The following is a 17,736-nucleotide window of genomic DNA, read 5'->3' on the forward strand; positions in this document are numbered from 1 at the left end:
GATTTGTTACATATATATTACAATAGTTAGACATAAAATAAAGAAGAGTTAGTACAAATTTAAACTTGAAATTAGGAAGATGAGTAATAATTATTGTAAAAAACAAGACATCTTCAAAATAAGTGAAAATATTTCATTATCTTTGCTAAAAATAAGTCATAGGGGTGGCTAAATATTACCAATTGAATTAGTTTATTGTTAACTCATATACTAAAACATGTGTAAAAAATAATACTCCTACTAAACGTAGCATAAATGTTAACTCTATTCTTATAGAGATTAAATTCATCCATTTAATAATAGAATATTCATTTGATCTCGTCTCTAGAATAGAGAGACCTTTCAGGTACATTCACATTTTAATTGTAACATTCTTATAGTGGTAATTTCACATTCTCAATAGTGTCCAGATTTTCCTGAGCATGTAATGTTAGATTCTCAACACTGCCGAGATGTAAGAATATATGAGATAAGGCTATATCTTTCTTAGCTCATATAACAATTTTTGATAATTTTACCCTTTTTTAAGGATTTTCATTTAGGCATAATGACTTATTTGGCCCTCCAGCTTTACAAAAAAAATTATTTTAACCATTCATTTAATTTTTCGCCTTTATTAACCCTTAAACTTGTGTTTTTTTATCAAATCACCCCAAAATGGATAGAAAAGTTAACATTTTTTAACTTTGTTGACATGTGTATGGCATACACTTGGATTGCCATGTAAATTGTAACAACCTGTGTTCAATAAAATTGGAACAGTGGTTTCGAGACCACAAATCCGAAGTCAAAAAATTTTATTATTATTATCTTATGTTCTACTATATGATAGAAATACAGTGTAAAAATTTCGTTTAGAAATTTTACCGTTTACATACCTAATTGATGAAAAGGACTGAATTGCATTAGTGCAAAAGTTGAGTTCTAATAGCTAAAGGTATTAAATAGCTTTATAATTTTAAATTGGAGATCCTTATATAGTAAATAGACCATTAAAATGCTTAGTGGTTAAGCATGAATAGTCATCATTGGAAATTTCATGAAACATTAAGGTTAATTTTGGAAATTATCAATTAAAATGATATTAAATACAATAAAAAAATCTATTATCATCATCTACCACCAAAAAAAAAGAAGAGAAAACCTAGCCATGGAAGCTTGAGATATTAGCAAGCTTGTTTTGCTTAATTAGGTTTGTATTATTGTCCCGTTTTTTATGATTTCTATGTTTTCGACATCATAGTAGCTTAATCTAGCTAGCTCGGGGATTAATTTGCAAAATTGATAAAGAATTAGGGTTTTTTTCCATTGATGAGTATGCTTGAACTTTGAAGCTTTATGATAGAAAATGAAAGGTTGTTGTTAGATAAACAACTTTTGTAAAGAGAATTTTGATGAAATTATCAATTAGGGATTAAATTGAAAAAGATGATAAAATTATGGTAAATTTGTGAAACTGTGAATTATGTGGGTTGTTATTAATATATATAAAAATTGACTAGGCTTGAGTAAGGATTAAATGACATGAAAGTCATTTTATGTGCCTATGGACTAAATTGTAATAAATTAAAAGTATAGAGGCAAAATGGTAATTTTTCAAAAAATGTGTGTTCGACTAAATTGAATATGAATTATATTGAATTGTGTTAAATTCATTCGTATAGATCCAGTTAGACCTAGTGCGGAGTTAGATCGAGGCAAAGAAAAAATATCGGATTAATCGCCTTCGTATCTATATGAACTCGTCGAGGTAAGTTCATATAATTAAATTGTACATTAATATGTGTTAGATTGAATTATTGTTTGTGAATTGTACAATTGCCATGAATAAATATCGGTTGTATATTCGACGATTACCGAGTCTTGTATGAACCTTATGAAATTTGTAGGATACAAATGACATGTCATTAGGGTTACCGATTTGGTTGGGGTCTTGTATGTGTTGCGGACACACCGCAGTTCGTATGAGCTTCCCGTTATTCAGCTCGGAGGAGCTTCCTGTTTACAGCTCATATGAGCATACATGAATATGAATTGACGGATTACAGTTCAGTACACCTCGTGTGTACTACCCGTGTATCCAACAATATTCTAAATGGTTCAATAGGCACAATTCTATTATTAAATCATAAGAGTTTGATATGAACTATTACTGGTATATACATGAAATATGATTATTTGATGAATTCAACCATGTGTGTTGGATTTTATATGTGATTTTAATGGCTAATATGTTGGTGATAATGTGTTTAGGCTTTTGGTCAAATTGATTGAGATATGCTATGTTTACTTACCTATTTTGTGGAAATATGGTAAGTTAAATTCTGTATTATACGAACTTACTAAGTTTAAGTGCTTACTCTGTGTTATTTTCCATGTTTTATAGTAATTCAGAAGCTCATTTGGGTTGGAAGCTGGTCGGAGCTATTTCACACTATCCATTAGCTCTTTTGGTACTTTCAGTAAATTAATTTCGGTTATAATGGCATGTATAGGATATTTTGGCCAATGTTGGTATATAAATGTTTTGTTGAGACAAACCATTTGAGTGACTTGTGTTTGATGTATTTTGATGTGTTTATATATGTGGCCTTAACATATTTAATGTGTGCTTGATATGGTTGAATGATGGAAAATTATAGGTATATTGATGATTGGTTTGAAATGGTATATTTGGTATAATTATGCATATATGCATTTGGTTATCTAGGTAAATATGAATATTTGGTTGACATGTTATTAATTTGTCATTTGAGGTGCCTAAGGATATATTGGTTTTATATTGTGATAATACATGTTTAAGACTTGATTTTAGCTTGATTTGAATGCCTTGTTATGGCTTGTTGATATGCAAATTTTTGTGTTTAGGTTGGTACCAAATTGGGTGAGAAATGTGGCTTAGAAATGACCTATTTTTGTCCACACGGGGGTGTGTCTCAACCGTGTGTCACACACGGCTAGGTGACACGGTTGTGTGTCCCTTGTATCTTTAAAATTGTGCAAGTTAGTATGCTCAACACGACCTAGCACACAGGCGTGTGACTTGGTCGTGTGACCCAAGTCAGAGAGGTACACGGGCACAGACACAGGCTAGGACACGACCGTGTGTCCTTATTTCGAATGCCCACTCGACCTGAGACATGGGCGTATCTCTTGGCCGTGTGAGTCACACAGCCGTGTCTCCCCTGCAACTTTGAAAAATTTTAATGTTATTTGAAATTTTTTTTGAGTATTCGATTTAGTCCCGACTTATTTCTAATGTGTATTTTGGGCCTCGAAGGCTTATATAAGGGACAATATGTTTGTTTCCAGTTGGTTTATGATATGAATATTATATGATGTGAAATGTTTGAAATTTCTGTTTATTTGTTCTGTAAACTCTGGTAATGTTCCGTAACCTTATTTTGGCGACGAATTCGGGTTAGGGGTGTTACATAGATGACACATACGCATTTAATTAATTTTTTAGAATTTAAAATTTTAAAAAAAACTATTAAAATTATTTTTAAAAATTAAAAAATTATAAAAAAAGTTTTTTAAATGTTTTTTAACATTTTAAAAAATTAATTAAATATTGATGTGTCATCCACGTGACAATTTACATGTAAGTCATGTAAGCAAAGTTAACAAACATCAACTTTTTCATTCATTTTGGGGTGATTTGACAAAAAATACAAGTTTATAGGCTAAAAGAGACAAAAAAATTAAATGGAAGGCTAAAATGATCTTTTTTGTATAGTTGGAGGGCTGAAAAAGTAATTATGCCTTTAATTTATTTTACTTATACCAAAACAAAATAATAATAACTAATGGCTTAATTCACAATTTGGCTCTAAAGTATACTCATTTTCTCACTTTGATACTGAAATTTTTTTGTCCTAATTTGGTACTTAAAGTATCATTTCATTATATATTTTCATTCAATTTTTTAACACCATTTAAAAAATTAGGTGGCCAATGATAACATACCTTGCGCAATTTTTCTCTTATATTTTTTTCACAGTAATCTAAACAAAAACAAACGCAAACATGTTTAAAGTTTCTTTTAATTAAAGATTTTTTAAAATTAAATTTACTTTAATTGAATTAAAATTAAAATCATCCATTTTTTAAAGTTTCAAACCAAACTAAGAAAATTTCAAGATTTTAGCATCAATGGCCACTGTCGGCTACCACTCATTGGTAGTCATTTAATCAAAATTTCATCATTCTCTTATTTTCGGCCTTTCTTTTTATTTTTAGCATTTATTGCTTAAAAGAACACTAGAATTTTTTAAATCTACAAACAAATCCCAAAATTTCAACACTAGATCTGAGTTTTTTTTACTGTTGAATTAATTCAAATTTCAATATGTTCTTCCTCTCTTCAGAAGCTTTTCTTTTACCTTTTAAATCGACCAAGTAATACCATAAAAACCTAATCTTGCTTTGACTGAAATTTGGATCAATCTTTTTGATGTCTCTCATTTTTATTCTTTTTGGTGTATAGAGATGATAGCTACCCGAAACCGACACAGGTGGGTAGGTAGAGAATACCTAGGGGCGCGAGACAACTCTCTCTAACGAACTCGGCAAAATAGCCTCGTAACTTTGGGAGAAGGGGTGCCTCCTCACAAAGGGGGTCGCAATATCCAAGCTCGGACGACTGTTTACCAAAAACACAGGTCTCCGTAAAGTCGTAAGACCATGTATGGGGGCTAACCCTTGCCCAGTGCCAGATGGTCAAGGAAGTTGGTGACTTGATGACTGGAGAGCCGACGACCGAAGCCCTAGTGAATGGCGACCGTAACTATAACGATCCTAAAGTAGCGAAATTCCTTTTCGGGTAAGTTTCGACCTGCACGAAAGGCGTAACGATCTGGGCATTGTCTCGGAGAGAGGCTTGGTGAAATAGACATGTTTGTGAAGATGCAAACTACTCGCACCTGGACAAAAAGACCCTATGAAGCTGCACTATTCCCTGGGATTGGCTTTGGGCTTTTCCTACTCAGCTTAGGTAGAAAGCGAAGAAAGCCTCCTTCCGGAGGGGCCCGAGCCATCAGTGAGATACCACTCTGGAAGAGCTAGAATTCTAACCTTGTGTCGGGACCTATGGGCCAAGGGACAGTCTTAGGTAGACAGTTTCTATGGGGCGTAGGCCTCCCAAAAGGTAATAGAGGTGTGTAAAGGTTTCCTCGGGTCGGACGAAGATTGGCCATCGATTGCAAAAGTAGAAAGGAGCTTGACTGCAAGACCCACCCGTCGAGCAGGGACGAAAGTCGGCCTTAGTGATCCGATGGTGCTGAGTGGAAAGGTCGTTGCTCAACGGATAAAAGTTACTCTAAGGATAACAGGTTGATCTTTCCGAAGAGTTCACATTGACGGGAAGGTTTGACACCTCGATGTCGGCTCTTTGCCACTTGGGGTTGTAGTATGTTCCAAGGGTTGGGTTGTTTGCCCATTAAAGCGATACATGAGCTGGGTTCAGAATGTCGTGAGACATTTCGGTCCATGTCCGGTGTAGGCATTAGAGCATTGAGAGGACCTTTCCCTAGTACGAGAGGACCGGAAAGGATGCACCTCTGGTGTACTAGTTATCGAATCCACGGTAAACGCTGGGTAGCCAAGTGCAGAGCGGATAACTGCTGAAAGCATCTAAGTAGTAAGCCCACTCCAAGATGAGTGCTCTCCTATTCTAACTTCCCCAAAGCCTCCGGTAGCACAGCCGAGACGGCAATGGGTTCTTTGTCCCTGCGGGGATCGATGCCTTCGTATCTTAATACATGTATTTAATTCATTCGGGGCTATTAGAGTGGGATCTACTTTTTGGGGAATATGAATCGAAGCAATAACAAGAATATTTCTAGTGGAACATCTTTCACAATCCTTGGAGAGATAGTTCACTAATAGACCGAGGGATAAGTAATTCGCCTCATTCACATCCAGATCATGAATGTTTGGAATCCATATTATGTAAGGAGACATTACTTTTGCTAGTTCGAATTGAAGGGTGATATAAAATCGGTCTATTTCCGACATCATATCCATAGTTAACGCATTCATCATAGTTAGAAGCTCCAACTCCGTATCAAGGTCACGATCAATAGCGTCACTAGCATCAATATGAACATGGCTGTGGCAAGGAAAATATTAGCTGTGGTTGATTGTGTTGGGAAGAAAGATGAAGGAGTTGATAAAAAGATAGAGTGGGGAAGAAGTAGGGGAGAGAGAAAGAGAGAATGTGAAAAGCAAATGAATTAAAAAATATTTTTTATTAATTAAATTTAATTGGTTGAACTTTTTTTAACTTCAGTTAACTTTTGAACTACAAACCATAAGAGAGAGATACTTTAAGTACTAAATTGAGACAAAAAATGTTTAAGTATCAAAGTGAGAAAATGGGTATACTTTGGGGGCCAAATTGCGAATTAAGCCATAACTAATAAAACAAAGATAATATCTTTTTTGACCCTCCAACTTTACAAAAAGAAGAAGAAGTTATTTTAGCATTCTATTTAATTTTCGCCTCTTGTAGCTCTCAAACTTACATTGTTTGTCAAATCACCTTAAAATTGATGGAAAAGTTAACATCAGTTCACTTTCTTGACGTGGTAGTCCATGTGTTAAAAATTTATAATTTTTTATAATTTTTATACTTTTTAATAAATTTAATAAATTTTAATTTTTAAAATAATTTATTACTCAGTTGACATCTACGTGTATGCCATGTCAGCAAAGTGAATAGATGTTAATTTTTTAATCCATTTTTGAGAAAAAGAGAAAAAAATTAAATGCAGGATTAAAATTATTTTTTTATTAAGTTGAAAGACCAAATAAATTAACATCAATTATATATTTATCTAATGATTTATTATAAATCGAGGAAGATTAATATTTAGACTATCATATTACATTTTATCTATTACCCTCTACCCAAATAATAATTTTATAACAATTTTTCCATTTTGATCAAAATTTCCGTTCAACCATAAAATAATATGATTTTAAAAAAATATATAATTTTCTTCTTTCCCATCACTTTGTTGAAAAGAGAAATCCTAGCTGCTTATCTTTTCGCTCCAATTTTATTTTATTTGAGAAAGCAAATATAAAATAATTTACAAGAGAAGTGCGTAAAATAAAATCCTATAAGCTTCAACCTTTGTGTTGTAATTAATTAAAAAATAAATATGAAATCATCTTATATTTCTATCTCTCATTTCTCTTCGGAAGAATTTTTTTTTCCCAAAAGAATGTTGTTATGTTGCCATGACCGGTGCACTAATCCTTTGAATTCGGTACCGGCGGGTATCATACCCCCAAGCACAACGTTTTCTTTCAGGCTTTTCAACCAATCGATACATCCCCGAGAACAGCTTTTGCTAAAACTCGAGTAGTTTCTTGAAAACTTGCTTCAGATATAAAACTTTGAGTGTTTAGATATGCTCTTGTTATTCCCAATAAAACGTCTCGATAACAAATCGTGTCAACTAAATAATAAAATCTTATATTTCAATCAAATGGATTAAATAAAATATTTTAACATGCCCAAACATGGGCGAAAAAAAAAAGATTGTGGGATCTCTTTTAAAAATTAAACGTTTATAAAAGTCGTATGAACTAATGAATAATACCAAATGTGGATAAATCAGTGTATTTGGTTAAATATAAGACTATTACAAAACTATTAAATTAATAACTAAAAGAAAAGATACATCAAATAATTTTGAATAACACACTTTTTTTTATATGTTATTGTTGAATTGTCTTCTCCTTTGTCAATGCTACTAAAAATATCATTCTCAACCTATGGAATCAAATAACTATTTATCCATTGATCTCTTCAATTCTTCAAATATTTTTTTTTACAATTTTTATCCCCCCATAAAAAAAAACACTTCTGACACTTGTTGTAGCAACTAGCAAAATTAACATAAGTCAATATTTAAAACAAATAAATCTAAGCTTTTCTTTTAGAAAGTAATCTATTTCACTATTGGACTTTCTTAAAAGATATTTTTCATTCTTGTTAAACATTTAGAATAAATGAATTTAAGCTTTAAACACAAGTTTTCATGAAGCCGTCATACAATGGACAATTTTCTTTTACAAAAATAAAAACCACTTAAGTGATTTTTGGTGTCATTAGAATACAATATGTTAAATTGCAAACGCAATATTCTCAATAATCACACTAAGAATAACTATTTCTGAATAAAAATATTAAATTTCTAATCAATATTCCAAAAATTCAAGACTACAAATACAATCAATTCTATTTTTTAATGATTTTTATTAATCAATTTCTAAAAATTGTTACCTATTGAAGATGTTAGGAATCTCATATAAAATCAATATTTCAAACTCATTCAATAAATAAAAAACTAAATCATGCATAAAAATTCCTAATCTACCACAAGGAAAACCACGATCCTAATTTTCTGGAGATAGCCACAATCCTAAATTCTCTAGAGATTAATCAATAAAGCTTGAAAATAAAAGTTCTTACCAAATTGGGGAGATCTAAAAATATTAAAATATTGATCACCTAACTTGTAAAATTCTAGATCGTGTATGTGAGAGAATAAGAGAAATTTGAGAGAAAAGTGATTAGTGTTCAAAGAAAATAAAAGGATTAAAAAATTTTGAGTTTTAGTAGTGGAGATAAATTCATTTATTTTTATTTAAAATTGTTTATTTTATAAAATAATTTTTTTTTCAAAAAATTTGGTGGATCATTTTCAATTTTTTATGAAGCAATCTTTTGTGGGGTCAATTAACTACTTATATAAATTTAGAGTAAATTATAAAAATAGTCATTTTTGTTTGTTTCAGATTATATTTTAGTCATTTATGTTTGAAATGTTACGTTTTAGTCACTTACATTATCGTTTTTTTATGAAGTGGTCACCCTATCGCTAAACTCTGTTACCTCCCTAATAACAGTCCTACGTGGCAGTCCAACTTGGATGTCTAGTTGTTGGGATGAAAATAAGTTTTTAATTAAATAAATTTAATTTGGGCTACCACGTAGGACATCCAAGTTATTTAAAATCCATTTGGACTGCCACGTAGGACCGTCGTTAGGGAGATAACGGAGCTTAACGGTATAGTGACCACTCCGTAACAAAACGATAATGTAAGTGACTAAAACGTAGCATTTCAAACATAAGTGACTAAAATGTAATTTAAGGCAAACAAAAGTGACTATTTTTGTAGTTTACCCATATCTTTTTTAACTTTTTTTTTGTGGAGTAAGTTGATTTGTAATCTCTTACGTAACTTCGTTTATACAATAATGTGTTAAATAATTTTAGTAAGTGTATTTCTAAATATAATCTTACATGAACTAAATCTGGGTTTATGGGTTTGAGAAGAATTTGACATGTAAGGAAATTTGAAAATGAGTAAATTAGATAAGCATAGAAAGCTAAAAGTAATTTAGGATTCTCAAAACATAAAAACTAAATAATAAAAAAATCTTATTATAAAGTATATAAAAAAGTATTTATTTATTAAATATAAATATTCTATACTTCAAACTTTATTTTAATCTTTCGAAGTTTTAATTATTTTTATTTTTATTTTCTAAATTCAAACAAAAGTTGAAAACAAATTCGATACACCATTTAATGAAATAATCACATTGATTGCAAAGTTGAGAGTGTGACCTATTTAATCTCAAGTTTGAAGCGGGAAGAGCAAACCTATTAGCGAAGTTGAGATTGAAAACAGGCTCTCCCAGTCTGAAGGACCCATTGGGCTCATCTCTACATCCAATCTGCACTGATTTCTTGATGCATTTTGATTTCTCTTTAGTTACACTTCTACAAGTATTCTTGAAATAAAAATTACTGTTAAGATAAAAACATTCTTAAACAAATTACTTTTTGAGAAAAAAAAATGTTTCTTTCAAATCAAAAATTGACCTAAAAGTACTTTTTAAAGAAATTAAAAATTTTAACTTCTTTCTATTTTTTTTTCTCAAAAACACTTTTAAAAAATATTGTTAAACTAAACCTTACTCTGCTCCTAATAATGCATGTTCCATTGATGTTCTATTGCATGCATTCCTACAAGCCATAAAGTCATATATATATCTACCATATTTTAATGATTTGGGGGCGATAATTGGATCAAATTAATCTGCAGTGTTATATGCTTTGGGAAGAGATCCAACTCTAATTAAAAGCATAATTTAAGTTCAATACTATGGGAAGATAATCTATTGTATGGAGTCAGATAAATGATTAATCTAATACACATCTGAGTAAGCTATGCACTCTATTTAGCACCTTGATAAGTTTGACCTGCTAAATACCTTGTAAAAGTAGTTCATGGTTTGAATTTGGATAAGTTTGAGACTAAGTCGTAAATAAATTTGAGATTTTTAGTTTGGAAGTTAACAGGTTTCAAGACACTACATATTGTGTTTCGAGGTAAGGTTTTTTATGTCTTGAGACTAATTTCTACTATTTCTTTTTTTGTTTCAATGTTTGAATGTCTTGAGACATAGGTCACCTATCTTGAGACCAAGATACAATTGTCTCAAGATTATACAAGTATATTTCTGGACTTCAAGCTTTATAATATAAAATTTAGGTGAAATTTGTTCTTCCAGTCTCTAAACTCAATGACCAATGGTCGAAATTATGCATTTTTAGGCTTTCAAAATTTAACCCAATGCACTAAACATACTTAAGCTATACCACAAAACATGCTCATCCAATTAACCTATCTAAACACATTCAAACTTCACCAAATTATAACCATCAATACTAAACCAACTAATCTCCACATTCAAACTCACAAAATCAAACAAAATCAACTAGTGATCAAAAGATAAAATTCAACCAAAGTGACATTTTAGGTCCCTTACCAAAAATGCTATAACTAAGCAATTAGCCAACCAATCTAGGTACATGTCATATGACTTCAAAACGCACACACAAATATATACACATATACATACATATATATATACATTCAAAATAAGGTCTTAATGGCTTCCAAGTTGAGCTTGAGGGTTGGATGCTTGACCGTGAGACCACTTAAGCTTTAATCGAGACCTATGCACTGAAACAAACAAATCTATACGCTAAGTAAAGTATACTCAGTGATGCTGACATAACTCAAATTCAATTATAAACATAACCATATTTAAATAACATAAGTAATATAATAATTCAACTTAATCAACAAACAAATTTACGTTAATATCCGAGATACGTATATACCAATAGTTTATGGGTCATTTCATCTTAATATCATTAATACTTTATCCAATTTCTCAATATAATTTATGATGCATCCCCAAGGTATTTGCATCTAGCTTAATATATCAAAATCATATCTCAAATTAATATCAATGCCTTGTATCAATCCAATACATATTCAATATATAATTTTTTTTACATTTAACCCCTATTAACCAAATTAGATATAATAACAGATACTCGGATCAATCCACCATCACACCAAATATGCATTGAAGTGCTAATCAGGCATAAATGCATTGATCCCACCAATCACACTATAATACGCTCATAATCCCAAAGTATTTGAGTTGGTGGTATGTTCTCGACCCCTAGGGTATTAGAGAACTATATCTGTGACTCTATCTGACAAAGTTAATAGGGAAAATATCATCATTAATAATTGTATCATGCTATCAAACATATATATACATTCATTCAACCAATTGATCACAAATCACTTTATCAAGTATATACGTACTTGTCAACACATTCGTATTGATAATTAACCATTCCTAAACATATATAGCATCAAACATATATATATATTTAATTATTTAATGAGCTTGAGTTATGAGAGCACAAATTAAAATATTTATTTGTCGATGATTTTAGATTTTCCTTTGTCCTGGGTTGGCCCGTCATCTTTAGTTATGAAATTAAATTCAAATATGGAAAATTCATTAATCACACAACTCAAATACAATTCAATACATTATACACGTGAATGTATTTTATTCGATTTAGTCCTTGTACTCTTATTACCCAAAACACTCATTTTTCACAATTTACCCGGTCAAATTTAAATTCGGCTTAATAAATATAATACAGGGACCTCTTATAACCATTATTCATTTTCAACCCTCAAAATTTATATCCCGTACAATTTAGTCCTTAATGATACCATAATTAACTATTTAATCTAAGTTTAATTCAAGCTCGATTTAATATTTTTACTTACAATTTTAACATACTCTACTATAACTTTATCTAATAGCAACATGCATGAATTTGAATACCTAAACATCAAATCTCTCAAACAGTCAAACTTTCCAATAATGGAAAACTAAATTATAACTTAGTAGTTCTTTAATCTAATACTTGGGCTTTCGTTATCTAATGTTATTTCATGAAATTTCATCAAAAACTGAAGTAAAAAGTTTTCCCTTACCTGAAGAATGATGTGCGGCAATGGAAGGAAAGTTTGGATGTTTTTCTTCCTTTTCTCATTTGGCCAAGGAAGGAGATGAAAGCTTTGTTCTTTCATTCTCTCCCACTAATTCATAATAACATGAATCAACAAATTTTATTAAACTAAAATTATTAAAATTTTAATGGCCATGATTAATTTTTTTAATAGTTAATGGCTATCAAAGGCTATGATCATTTCACTCCACTAATGTAAATTAGTTTAAGGTTTAATTTCCTTTTTGGTCTTTGGTTTTATTGCACATTAAAGACTTGTTCAAAGTTAAATCAAACTCACACATTTAATTAACCTTCAATTCCATGCTTGACACGTAATTTTTTCTCTGATTCAAATTTTAGACCAATTCACTTTAATAAATTCGGCCTTAAAATCGAATTTACCTACAACTTTGAAAACTGAATCATTACATATTGGAGATAATTTGAGTATTGTTTTATCTTTTTTGTTGTTGTTGGGAGATGGTAAAGAGGTGCACTTGGTGTTCGTTCCATGCTCACCGCACCATTGTTGATACATGATATCAATTAGGTTGGAGAACGAGGAGGGATGGTGAGGAGGAAGGCCAGTTCACCCACGCCAGGGTTGAGAGCTAGAAAAGTAGGAGAGTGGAGCGGAGAATCGAGGGGAGAGGACGATGGCTTGGCCCCTTAGGCTTTGTTGGAAGGAAAGGAGAGACCCCTCTTCTATGTTGTGCTTTGGGGGTGTTTATAGGAGATGTGATGGTTCTCGAGTGATCCCCTCTTGAGAAGAGTGCACCTGTTAATAACAAATGGTTTAATAGAGGGCTCGACCAGGTGGTCAAGGATGGATGCTTTCTTATCGTGAGGGGGGGGATAGTCGGTCACTAGATGACCATATGAACAATCCAAAGCAAAGGGTTGCTTGCAGGTCTCTTTAGCTAGTTCTCGTGTTGCCACGTGTCCCATTGTGATCCTTAGATTTGGATTCTCTCTTCTATCATCCTTGTCCTTGTTCTTGGCATTATTGCTTGGATTGTTTATACATACCTCATAAAGAGTACGTAAGCCAAAGCATTAAATAATGTCTTTATTATTACTTTTACTATTATTATTATTAAAACAATTTTATTATAAGTTTTGATCATATTTTTTTTGACACGATGCTTAAAATTACCCATAGCCCATCGCAGCCCATAAATAGGAAGATAATGTATTTCAACGCACACAAACTCATGTCCTTCTGCATTAGTAACAATGCCCATACTAGTCGAACTAAGACTCAATCGGCATGTACTTAATTATTAATAACTGACAGATTTGGTGAATATCCAGAAATCGAAATGGGAAATTAGGGAAAATTGTGTGTATGGAGCTGCAGCGGTTTCGAGGATGAAATACTAGTCTGCTGACATGTTTATTTTTCTAGTGTAATTCAGCATTTTAGATTTTATTCTTCTTGGTACTTCACAATGTATATTTTAAATAGAATGGTTAGCTGAGTTTTTAAATTCGAAAAACAGAATTTGAAGTTTCCAATATCTATCGTTAATCAGAATACTGCTACTGGTACGTCTCAGAACTGACTTTTGATCCATTTTTATTAAACAGTTTACTAGAGACGTATGATCAATACAATTTTATTCATACGGAATTTGCATGTTTAACTATTAAGATTTATTCATCTGCTTCTGTGACAAGCATGTTCTACTCTCCGCTCCTGTAGCACGTTCTATCCTTTCTTTTCTTTTTTTTTAATTGGATTCTCTGAGATTGCCTATGGAGGTGACATATCAGCCTTCACTATCGATGACGAGGAACCATGGCAAGTTAACCTACGCGAAGAGCCCACTACTTTTGCTTATGAAAACTTTGTAGTGACAATGCAGATTGGGAATGGTATTGGATGGTTTGTGGGTCACAATGCGAAACCCGTATTGGGAGGCTTTAACCCTTTGAAGAGAATGAGAAAATTGTCCTATCATACAATAGCCGTCGGTTTAAGTACGAAGGACTTACACTTTTCGGACATGTAATTATGATGAAAAAGAGATGGTGATGGAGTTGGGAATTTATCTAAAAGCAAATAAACATGTTGAAGGATTAGATTACTCATGTAGTTTTTTATTGTAAAACAAACTATATGCGAGTAAGATGGTTACAATCAGAAAGAAGTGCAGATTTCGAAACGACTTTGAAATGAGTTCTCTTTGCCTCTGTTGGACATCTAGTATATATGAAAAACTTAGAAAATTAGATATCTAAATTATAGGTACTTAGAATTTTTTTTGGTCAAAGTAGATATCTAAAGTTTTATTTTATATTATCAACTGAAATCTGCTTCATAGATCAAGAACAGAAATCATCATTCTTTTCTGAGTTTTCTTCATCACAAACAATTCATGCGCACCCTCAATAATAGCAATAATCGGAAAAATCAAATCATAAAAATGTATTGAAACCCACAATAAAGCCACAATCCCAAAAGCCCAAACTATTGATCAAACCCAAAATTGCCTCCCTTTTCACAGATACATGTGAAACACATTCTTTTAAGGAAAAAAAAAACAGACGAAAGATGTGAAACGAGGGATTAGCAAGTGAGATGTTTTCAAACAAATACGTTCGAAGGCTTCATCTTTACTTTTTCTTAATACAATTGTTGACACCATTTTTTTGATAAAAATGGGGTCGACTTGGGTTTTGAAAAATGAAAACGAAACAGGAGTCGCCACCGATCTTTTTAATGAGGTGAGATCGGGACACCTCGAATAGTGGTTGTTTTTAATAAATAATTTGATCTTATTAAAACAACGATTTTGGTCTACGAAATTCAGAAAAATAGGTTCGGGAGTCAGTTACGTACGAGGAAGGGTTAGCACCCTCGTAACGCCCAAAAATTGGTACCTAAGTTGATTAACTAATGTCTTAATGTCGAAGATTGAAAATTTTAAAGAGATTTAGGGTACAATCCTTAAAAAAACTTGAATAACATGGATTGAAAATTAAGAGGATATTTGGCTATTTGGACGAACGAGAAATCGAAATCCAGCACGTTAGGATACGTTCTCCCGAATTTCCAAATACAAAACATTGCCTTATTTTAAAATTTCGAAAGGATATTCGACTATTTGGTTAAACGAGTAATCGACACCCAACACGTTAGGGCACGTTTCCTCGATTTTCCAAACGTAAAACGTTGCCTTATTTTAAAATTTCGAAAGGATATTCGACTATTTGGTTAAACGAGTAATCGACACCCAACACGTTAGGGCACGTTTCCTCGATTCTCCAAACGTAAAATATTGCCTTATTTTGAAAATTTTATTTTTTTAAAAAGGGGATTAGTATGCGTAACAAGATGTTGATGAATACAATGGCGTAGCATAAATAATACGAGTAATAGCAATGAAAGGAAATCGGATAAAAAAGGGCAAAAATGACATATAAAATAACAATACATATAAGCAAATAAGATCAGAACGTTCTCTCAAAATAATAATGAAAATGTAAATAAAGAAATGAACAAAGAAAATGAATAGAACTATAGAAATATAAAAGACATATATATGTGTATACGTAAAATTATGGAAGTTTGAAAAACGTATATATATATGTATATACTTCAAAATTATTGTAGAAAATATATATAAACATGTAGGTAAGCGTACGTACGTATGTGCATTAAAATATGTATAAAATTATAGAAAGTATATAAAGTATGTGTATATATATATAGAATATATACATAGGTATATAAATGGGCTTTAAAAAAGGGTATTATAAAATAAGATTGCACACAAATATATATATATATTATACTAGATTAGCGTAGAAAATATACCAAGTTATACATAATGAAATTAAATATCAATATATAATAACAATATAAAAAGACTTGATGTAATAATGTACAATAAACTCATCATACTAATAATAATACGTTACAAAAAGGAAAATAATGAGATTAAATGCCAACATATGATAATAGCTTAAAATAACAGTATATACATATAAATATTAATGAAAATATGAACAAATATAATAATCTATAATAATAAGAGTAATAATAATTAATAGTAAGCCAAAGAAAAACGAAAGGGATTAAATCGAAGCTAAAACCGAATTACAAGGGAACAAACATAAATAAAACCAAACAAGGACCCATGTGCAATGTGCGAACAACGTGGAGGGTTAATCAGAAATATTTCCCATTCTCTTTAAACGCAGCGTAGCATAGGGACCAAGATGAAATCCGTAGGAAAATAAGTGGTCCAGTTTAAAGAAACAACTGAAACTAGATTGAACCAAGGCACAAAAGTGGAGGACCTGGCGCGCAAATAACCCTCCCTATGTCAAAACGCGCGGATCTAGCCGCGGTTGGATCGGGTCACTGGGTTAAAGGCGTCATACGACGCCGTTTTAGAGTCACCTTTAAATACTTAAAAAAAAGAAAAACTAAAACCTAACATTTTAATTCCTAAAAGAGACAGATCTCCCTCACCCTCAGCCGCCTCACATTCGGTGCTCCTCTTCGGCTCCGACGAAGACCGACAGAAGAGGTTCCGACGGCGCGCCTTGGTGAGGCTTCTTTTATCCCTTTCTTTTTTTAAAAAAAAGGTAACAAAACCAATTTAGGTACTTAAAAAAAACCGAAATGGGAAAGAAAAAGAAATGGCCTTTCGGCCTTTGTCCCCGGTTGCAACACGAACGAACCCTCGAAGGGCTTTCGTGACCTTGACGAACGGAGGGGACCTCCGTCGACGGCGCACGACCCAACCCCCAGGTACGTTTTAACCCCTTTTCCTCTTTATACTTATAATAATATTCGAAAAAGAAAAAATAAAAAATAAAAACAGGAGTAGAAACTTGAAGATAAAAGAGATTATCAACCTTTTTTAATTGCCTTTTGCTCTTCTTTTCTATTCGATTGATCTTCTTTTTGTTTTTTTTTTAGAAACTTGAAGATAAAAGAGATTATCAACCTTTTTTGATTGACTTTTGCTCTCCTTTTCTATTCGATTAATCTTCTTTTTTTTACAAGGTTATTTTAGTGGCTTTTATAGCCACGATTACACTGTTGGTCCATGTTACTGTTCGCTATTTTCTTTTCTATGTTTTGCTTTTATTTCTGTCTTCTCGTTGCCGTTTCTGTGCTGCTTCTTTTGGTCTTTTTTGCAGGTGTCGGGGGTCAACGGAGAGGATTGCTATTTTGGTGTCAATGGAGGCTGGGCAGGCCTCGGGACGAGGCGTGGACGTTGCGCCCGAGGAGGAGCAACGCAAAGGAGAGGGAACCCTAGGGTTCCCTGTGCTTGCCTAGTCTTTGGGCCCCCTT

The sequence above is a fragment of the Gossypium hirsutum genome, chromosome D05, assembly GCF_007990345.1.
Source record: "Gossypium hirsutum isolate 1008001.06 chromosome D05, Gossypium_hirsutum_v2.1, whole genome shotgun sequence".
NCBI lineage: Eukaryota > Viridiplantae > Streptophyta > Magnoliopsida > Malvales > Malvaceae > Gossypium > Gossypium hirsutum.